Genomic DNA, 8,540 nt, shown 5'->3' with positions numbered 1-8,540 from the left:
CTGGCTCTTTAATAGCGGCCATGTTCTTCAGGATGGGATGGCAGCAGAGCGGCAGCCCAGCCTAGGGAAACAGCGGGCATGCCTTTGCCTGGTGTGTTCAATTCGCAAGGCTGAAGTAAGAGTAAAGACAGAAGGGGAAATAGAGTAGACATCGCAGGTGGACAGGGTGGCTGAGGCGAGGTCTGCATGGGGGTCGGCATGGGAACAGGAGGTATAGGTGGGGGGAGGATGGAGGGAGAGAGTACTCAGGGACACCTCTGGGATGAGCTAGAGCAATGGAAACTCCCAGCAATCTACGAAGGTGACCCTAGCTCAGACTCCTAGCAATCAGAGATACGGAGCCTGGACCGGCCATCTCCTGTAACCAGGAGAGACTTCCAGTGGAGGGGTTGAACCCCAACCCAGCCACATAACCTCTGACCCACAATTTGCTCTGCCTACAAGATGTGCAGGGACAAAGGTGATGCAGAAATCATGGGAGCGGCCACCCAATGATTAGTCCAGCTTGAGACAGCCCACCCCGACACTGCCTGAAGGGCCAGAACCCGGAACCCAAAGGCTGGACAGCCCAGAAACCGAGGACAGAACCAAACAGGACTGGCAATGAAATGATTCCTAATGATATTCTGCTATACTCATAGATCAGTGCCTCGCCTAATTGTCATCAGAGAGGCTTCATCCAGCAACTGGTGTCAACAGATGCAGAGACCCACAGCCAAACATTAGGGGGACCTCGGGGAATCCTGTGAAGGGGGGGTGGGATTTGGGGAGTAAGGGAGGCCAAGGACATCACAAGAAAACCCACAGAATCAACTAACCTGGGCTCATAAGGAGCTCACAGAGACTGAACCGACAACCAGGGAGCCTGCATGGGACTGACCTAGGCCCTCTGCACATATGTTACAGCTGTGTAGCTTGGTCTTCTTGTGGGACTCCTAACAGTGGAGCAGGGGCTGTCTCTGACTCTTTTACAGGCTTTTGGGATCCTACTCCTCATACTGGGTCACCTGACCCAGCCTTAATAGGAGAGGAGGTGTCTATCAAGTCTGCAGCTTGATATGCCATGGCTGGCTGATACACATGGGAGGTCTGCCCTTTTCTGAAGAGAAAGGAGGAGTGGATGGGGGGGTGGCGGGGACATGGCAGAGGACTAGGAGGAGAGGAGGAAGAAAGGGAAACTGTGATCAGGCTGGGAAATAATTAATTAACTAACTTGAAAAAGGCTAAAAAAAAAAAATAAAGACAGAAAAGCCCAAGGATATATGAAAAACAAACAAGTAAAAAACCAAAAAACCCTTATGGAAACCTACTGCTTTGTATGCTAATTAAAGTACAATTTAAAAAAAGGAAGTTTGAGCACAGGAACCCTGCATGGACGGACAATGCTTCCCCAAGAAAAGATGCGTTATTAAATGAATATCTCAGTGTCAGATACGAAATACCTCCTTACCAGTTATCAGTCAGGGAAGCCCCGAGGCCTCTTCAAAACATCATAGACTGTTGCCAATGGTCTCACCTGCCACCATAACTAGATCGTAAGGCCCTGTTCCTGAAGACACCACACACTTGGGGGGCAGGACTTAGAGAAATCAAGCTGGGATGACCTAAAGACTTCCTCCCTGCTGCCTAGCTTTCACGGTGCTAGAAGGTGCTAGGCAGGCTGCTGGAGGAGAAAAGTCATCAATGGTTTTACCCAGCGCTATCCCCTGAATGCTACTACACTAACCTTCCAGGCAAGACTGCCCACTGGTACAACAGTGGTGTAAAGATTATTGGGGTAACCAACTGCTTCAGGTTCAATGTGAAGCCTTCTGCACAGGAGCACATTCATGACATGCTCAAAGCTGGTGAGGTCATAGACCCTCGGAGGAAAACTACTAACTTTGTCTAAATGGTGATGTCATCAAACTGCCTTCTAAGTTATTTACATTTATATCCGTAGACCTAGGTGTTACTATCAGCCCTGATCAGGGAAGCCTTTTCCTGCAGTGGACAGCAAGGCAGAGATACCTAATTGCTCCAAGTGCAGAGATTACATGGCGGTTGAGTGCTCAGCCATACACAAAACATTTATATCAACCCCATTCCCTAAAGCTCAGGGGTGATAATGGAAGAGGAGGCAAAAATGTAAGAGTTGGAACATGTGGAGGAATGCTGTGCTATGCTGTTTTCTGGACATGAGCATGGTTGTGCTGGCTAGTTTAATGTCAACTTGACCCAAGCTAAAGTCATCAGAGAGGAGGGAGAATCAGCTAGGGAAATGCTTCTACAATATTGGGCTGTTGGCAAGCCTGTTGGGCATTTTCTTAATTAGTGATTGATGCGTGACTAGGTTGTTAGTCTTGGTTCTGTAAGAAAGAAGGCTAAGTAAGCCATGAGGAGCAAAGCCAGTAAGTAGCACCCCTTCATGCCTGTACCTAGAGGCTCCTGCCTCTAGGTTCCTGCCTTGTTTGAGTTCCTGTCCTGACTTCCTTCAATGATAGACTATGATGTGGAAGTGTAAGCTATGGTCATGGTGTTTCATCACAGCAATAGAAACCCTAAGACAATGACCGTTGCCCTCATGAACTCATTACAGCCGTAGTTAGCAGCACAGGACCTGAACAGAGTCAAGCCAACAAGATCAGTCACTATTCCACCCAACAGCACTAAATAGACTTAGTGAAAGAGGAAAGGAGGGTGGGGAGGTGGGAGTGGGACGTGTTGGGAGGTATTCTGGGGGAATAGGAGTTAGGTTGTGGTTAATATGACCAAGATTCATTGTATACACACATGAAACTGTCAAAGAATAAATAAAAGATATTCTTAGAAAGAAAGAAGTCAGCCAGACCTAGTGGCACACACCTTTAATTCCAGAAATCGGGAGGCAGAGGCAGGCAGATCTCTGTGAGTTTGAGGCCATTCTGGCCAACCAGTCTACACAATGAGACCCAGAGGTTGGATCAGGGAGAGCACTGAGCTCGGTTATGGCAGGGTTTTTAAGGAGTAAAGGATTGGGGAGCAGGTAGGGGAACTCCTGATTGGGTGGGAGTGAGGCAACAGAAGTCTGGTCAAACAGGGATTGGTACTGGCGTTACTGTAAGAAAATTGGCAACCTATATACAAGTGATGTAAGCTATCCTTTATGTCATGGAGCATCCAGTACTTGTTTGTCTCAATTCTGATTGGTACAGTTTGTGGCTTTTCCTGGTTATTGTAATGGTGAGACCTAGTCCCAGTGTTGTTAGTCTGCAGCCTGTCATGGCTGCACTAATGTTGTTAGGCCTCTTCGTGTCTTAGTCAGGGTTTCTATTGCTGTGATGAAACACCATGATCAAAGCACTTGGGGAGGAAAGGGCTTATTGGGCTTACATGTCCACATCATAGTCCAGCACTGAAGGAAGCCAGGACAGGAACTCAAACAGGGTAGGAACCTAGAGGCAGGAGCTGAGGCAGAGGCCATGGAGGGGTGCTGCTTACTGTCTTGTTCCTTACGGCTTTCTCAGCTTGCTTTAGGAACTCAGAACCCCAGAGAAGATCCCACCCTCGATGGGCTCCCACATCCATCACTAATTAAGAAAATGCCCCACAGGCTGGCTGACAGCCCAATATTACCGAAGTATTTTCTCAGTTGAGGCTCCCTCCTTTCAAATGTGTGTGTGTGTGTGTGTGTGTGTGTGTGTGTGTGTGTGTGTGTGTGTATTTACTATTATTATTATTTTGGTTTGTTCAAAACAGTTTCTCTGTGTTGCCCTGGCTGTCCTGGAACTCACTCTGTAGACCAGGTTGGCCTTGAACTCAGAAACTCACCTGCTTCTGCCTCCCCATGCTGAGATTAAAGGTGTGGGCCACCACTGCCCTGAAAATTTCTATGTTTTGTGTTACATTGACATTCAAACTAGCCAGCACACCATAAACACTGAGAGAGGGCAGAGACAGGAAGATGGCTGGGACTTTCTGGCTGCCAGCCTAGCTGAAAAAGGAAAGCCGAAGGCACAGAGAGACACCCGATCTCAAAGGCGTGGGGTAGGGAGTGACAGAAAAGGGCACTGATGTCCTCTTCTGGCCTCAATCCATGTGCACAATCATCACACACACCCATATTCCACACTCACGGGCATACATACACACTCATTCACACATAAGCAAGCAAACAAACAAAATTTAAAATAATTTTTTTCTTTGGAGCAGGGTCTAACTGTGTAGCTCTGGCTAGCCTGGAATTCCCTAGGTAGATTAGGCTAGCCTTGAACTCACAGCGATCTGCCTGTCTCTGCCTCCTAAATGCTGGGATTGAAGGGTTGGTCGGTTGGTCCACCATACTTTTAAGAACATGTAGTGTTGTGGCAGAGGATCTGAGTTCAGTTCCCACACTCACGTCAGGATATAACACCCTGTTCCGGCCTCTGAGGGCACACGCTCTTGTACACATTGAAAAGTGAAGTGGCTAAATTATTGCATATCCCTTAAGTTATTGCTACAGAGGAACTCAAGGATCACGGGAGTCCGTGGGTGAAGTTGCTTAAGCTCAGGGAAACCTCCTCTAGACACCTTCCCAGGGAATGCAGCAGAAAGCAGAAGGAGGGTTAGGAGTGTGTACTAAAGAAGACACGTGAAGATGCTTATTTGAGAGCCAAGGCCAATACACCACAGGGAAAAACTCACCTGGGTGAGTCGCAGTCCAGTGCCATTTGAGTGAGGCGACATTGAAAACCCCATCCGCCCATGATGCATGAGCTTGAGGCTTGAAAGCAGAGTATGTAATTTTCGTTTTGTTTTTGAGACATTCTGAAGCCCAGACCAGGCTAGAACATGTGTGGTGGGAGTCCCCAGGGTCCAAGGTGAGGGAAACAAACACCCACATGGTCTAGTCAGTGTCGTGTGTGTGTGTGTGTGTGTGTGTGTGTGTGTGTGTGTGTGTGTGTGTGTGTGCAACTTGGCTGCTCCTCCACTCCCTTCATGTTCCAGGCCATATACACACACACACATATTGGAGAAATTATTTTGGCCACTCCACGTAGTTAAAAGGATATTTATTTAATGGCGAAACTCACAAATTAAGTAATGGGTAGGTCGCAGGGTCTGGGGAAGGTGTAATGCAGTCCAACGGTGTTCTCCAGAGCTCTACACAGTCAATCTGCACTGGTCAGCGTCCCGGCACGAGAGAGCGCCCAGAGCGAGCGCTGGCCCATCCAGCTCTCGGGTCCCCAGGCGCCTCCCCTCGCCCCGCCTCGTAGGCGTGACAGTTGCCAGAGTCTCAATGGGGGTTGGAACTTCCAGAACCAAGTTGGAATGGCTACCCACTACACACACACACACACACACACACACACACACACACACACATCCCAGTCTGGTAGTTTAAAATACCTAGTCACTGGGGCTTGAGAGATGATGGTTCAATGGTTAAGAATACTGGTTGCTCTTCTAGAGGACTCAGATTTGATTCCTGACACTCACAGTTCCAGGAGGTCTGGTACCTCTAAGAGTACCAGGCACCTGAGTGATGCACAAATATATGTGCAGGCAAAACATCCATATGCATAAAATAAAAAAGCAAAATATCAATCAGATTATATATCACCACACACGGGACACAAAGAAGCTAAAGATGAATGGCCCTATCTCAGTCACTGTTCTGTTGCTGTGAAGAGACACCATGAACAAGGCAGTTATTATGAAAGAAAGCATTTAATTGGGGGCTGGCTTACAGTTTCAGAGGTTTAGTCCATTATCATCACAGCAGGAAGCATATGACAGCATACAGGTGTGGTGCTGGAGAAGTAGCTGAGAGCTACATTCAGATATGTAGGCGGCAGGCAGAGACTGGGCCTGGTATGCGCTCTTGCAAGGTCAAGGCCCACCCCCAGTGACACACTTCTTCCAACAAGGCCACACCTCCGAATCCTTCTAATCCTTTCAAAGGGTTCCATCTCTGGTGACCGAGCACTCCAATATGTGAGCCTATGGCAGCCATTCTTATTCAAACCACCACAGGCCCCTTTGTGCTCAGGACTCTATCAGAGACTGTTCCAATGAGTCGCTGTTAACACATAATAAAACTGCTTCCTGCAGAAGAGCCTTGCTGTCCTGTCTCTGTGGTCAGCAAGTCCACAGCATCCTCACCAGACTCTCACATGCCGGGATAATGAGTGTCATCCACCATGATCGTGTCAGTTATAAATAAACATACAGTTTTTCAATTGGTGAAGTCTGACCTCCTCAGACCTATTGGGTCAGAATTGCTAGGGCCTACAACTGGAACATCATCGGTTTTTAAAGCCAGCTAAATGATTTTGACATGTAGCTGAAGGTGGCTGGCATCAGCATCCTGGGTAACAAGAATCTTTTTTTTAAAATAACCATCACTATTTGTGTGTTTCTGAACATGCACATGTGTGGTGGTAATCTAATTGTACTGAAATGTGATTTTGATTGTATGTTAATAAATAAAGTTGCCCGGGGGTCAGAGCTATTAGAGCCATAGCAAGAGTGTGGCGGTGGTGGCACACGCCTTTAATCCCATAGATCTCTGTGTGTTCAGGGATACAGCCAGCATTGGAGACATATGCCTTTAAGACCTAGGGGGCTGTACATTCAGACAGTGACGAGGCAGTCATGTGTTTGGGTTTACAACCAATGAGAAGGCAGAACAAAATACTATAAAAAGATGAACAGACAGGAAGTAGGTCTCTTTTGGGAAGCTGGGACACCGCAGGAGGAAGGGTGAGATTTTAGCTCTGAGCTCTGACCTCTCGGCTTTCTCTTTTACATTGTTTCTGTGTTTCTTATTTAATAAGATGGTTGGATACATCAACACACATGTCCATGAATGCCACACATGCATGTAGAGGTGGGGGGCAACTTTGGGGAGAGAGTGCTATCCTTCCACCAACTGTGTCGACTGAGGATCAAAGTCAGGCTATCATTGTCTCTCCAAGCCATCTTGTCACTCCAAGAATCTTTCATTTGGCCTCTCCCTAAAGGAAGAACCACCTTGCTTATGAGAATGTCACCATGGCCACTAGTGAGTACTAGCTTAAGACAGTGAGGGCAGGCTGTGTGGCCATAGAAGGAAAAGAGAATGGAGATGGCTGGGAGCATGAACTGAAAAACATTACCTACCTTTCATCCCAACAGAGGCAGGCAGACCTCTGTGAGTTTGAGGCCAGCCTGGCTTATATTGCAAGTTCCAGTCCAGCCGGGCATACATAGTGAAACCGTGTCTTACCAAACCAAACCAAACCAAACCAAACCAAACCAAACCAAACCAAACCACCACAACAACAACAACAAACTACGTGTGGTGGCTTGAGGATTGCTTCTCCTTTGAGGCCAACCTGGGCTACTCAGTGAGTTCTCGGTCAGCCTAGGCTACAAAATGAGATGCTGTCTCAAACAAACCAAAGAAGCAGTGAACAACAAGAGCAACCGCGGTGACAGCTTCCCCTCTCCAGCCCAGCACTGGGGAGATGGAGACAAGAGGGTCAACAGATGGAGGTCGGTGCTCACTTCTGGAGCACACAGTCCAAAACTGGAACGACAGAAAGATCAGCACGGCCCTTGCACAAGGATGACAGGCAAATTCGTGACGTGTGTCCTATTTTTAAGTTACCATAACAGGGCACCTGTACTAAGCTTTTTCTTTTGGGCCACTCACCAACTCCCATGACACGGAGACTTCTTATTAGTTACGGAAGTTTAGCCTGGCTTAGGCTCGTTTCTAGCTAGCTTTTTTTTTTTTTAACTTAAATTAACCTGTTTCTCTTTATCTACCTTTTGCCTCGGGGCTTTTTACTTTTCTTTCCTTCTGTGTATCTTACTTCCCTGCTTCTGGTGGTGTCTGGCTGGCGGCTGCCCGACTTCCCACTCTGGATATGTCCCTCTCTTTCTCCTCATCTTCCTCTTTCTTCTTTTTTTCTCCTTCTTCTCTTGAGCCTAGATTTCTCCTCCTACTTTGTAGATGGAAGTTTCTCTGGTCCTGCCTTGCTCAGCGGCTGCTCGGTCCTGAGTAAACATGCAGAGGCTTATATTAATTATAAACTAAATTATTAACTAGTTCTTATAACTTAATTCAACCCATTTCTATTCATCTATATGTTGCCATGTGGCTGTGGCATTACTGGTCTGCTGGCATCTTGTTGCTCCTTGAGTGGTGGGGCTGGCATCTCTTCTCCCGCCGGCCTCTTTCCTGTGTCTCTGCTTGGATTTCCAGCCTGCCTCTAAGCTGCCTTCCTCTAGGCCAAAGCAGCTTATTTATTAACAAATGGGAACAACATATATTCACATCCCACAGCACTACTTATTCTCTCTGCTGCAAGCCCCGCCTATCCTTTCTCCTGCCTAGCTATTGACCGTTCAGCTGTTTATTAGACCAATCAGGTGCCTTAGGCCAACAAGGTTAAACAAATGCAACACATCTTTACACAGTGAAACACACATCCTTACATTGTTAAACAAATGTAGCATAAACAAATGTAACACACCTTTATACTGTTAAATACTCCACAGCATAAACAAATGTAACACATCTTTGCCTATTTAAAATAATATTCCACAAC

General features: G+C 47.1%; 1 non-coding gene across 1 annotated transcript; it reads left to right on the top strand.

The window, feature by feature from the left end:
* Window positions 1–7,483: 7,483 nt before the first annotated feature.
* Window positions 7,484–7,587, top strand: LOC114690152. The gene has a single exon (XR_003734039.1). It is a non-coding gene; the product is annotated as a U6 spliceosomal RNA (small nuclear RNA).
* Window positions 7,588–8,540: the final 953 nt, after the last annotated feature.

The sequence above is a fragment of the Peromyscus leucopus genome, chromosome 5, assembly GCF_004664715.2.
Source record: "Peromyscus leucopus breed LL Stock chromosome 5, UCI_PerLeu_2.1, whole genome shotgun sequence".
In the NCBI taxonomy this organism is placed as follows: Eukaryota; Metazoa; Chordata; class Mammalia; order Rodentia; family Cricetidae; genus Peromyscus; species Peromyscus leucopus.
This window is presented reverse-complemented; position numbering and strand designations above follow the sequence as displayed.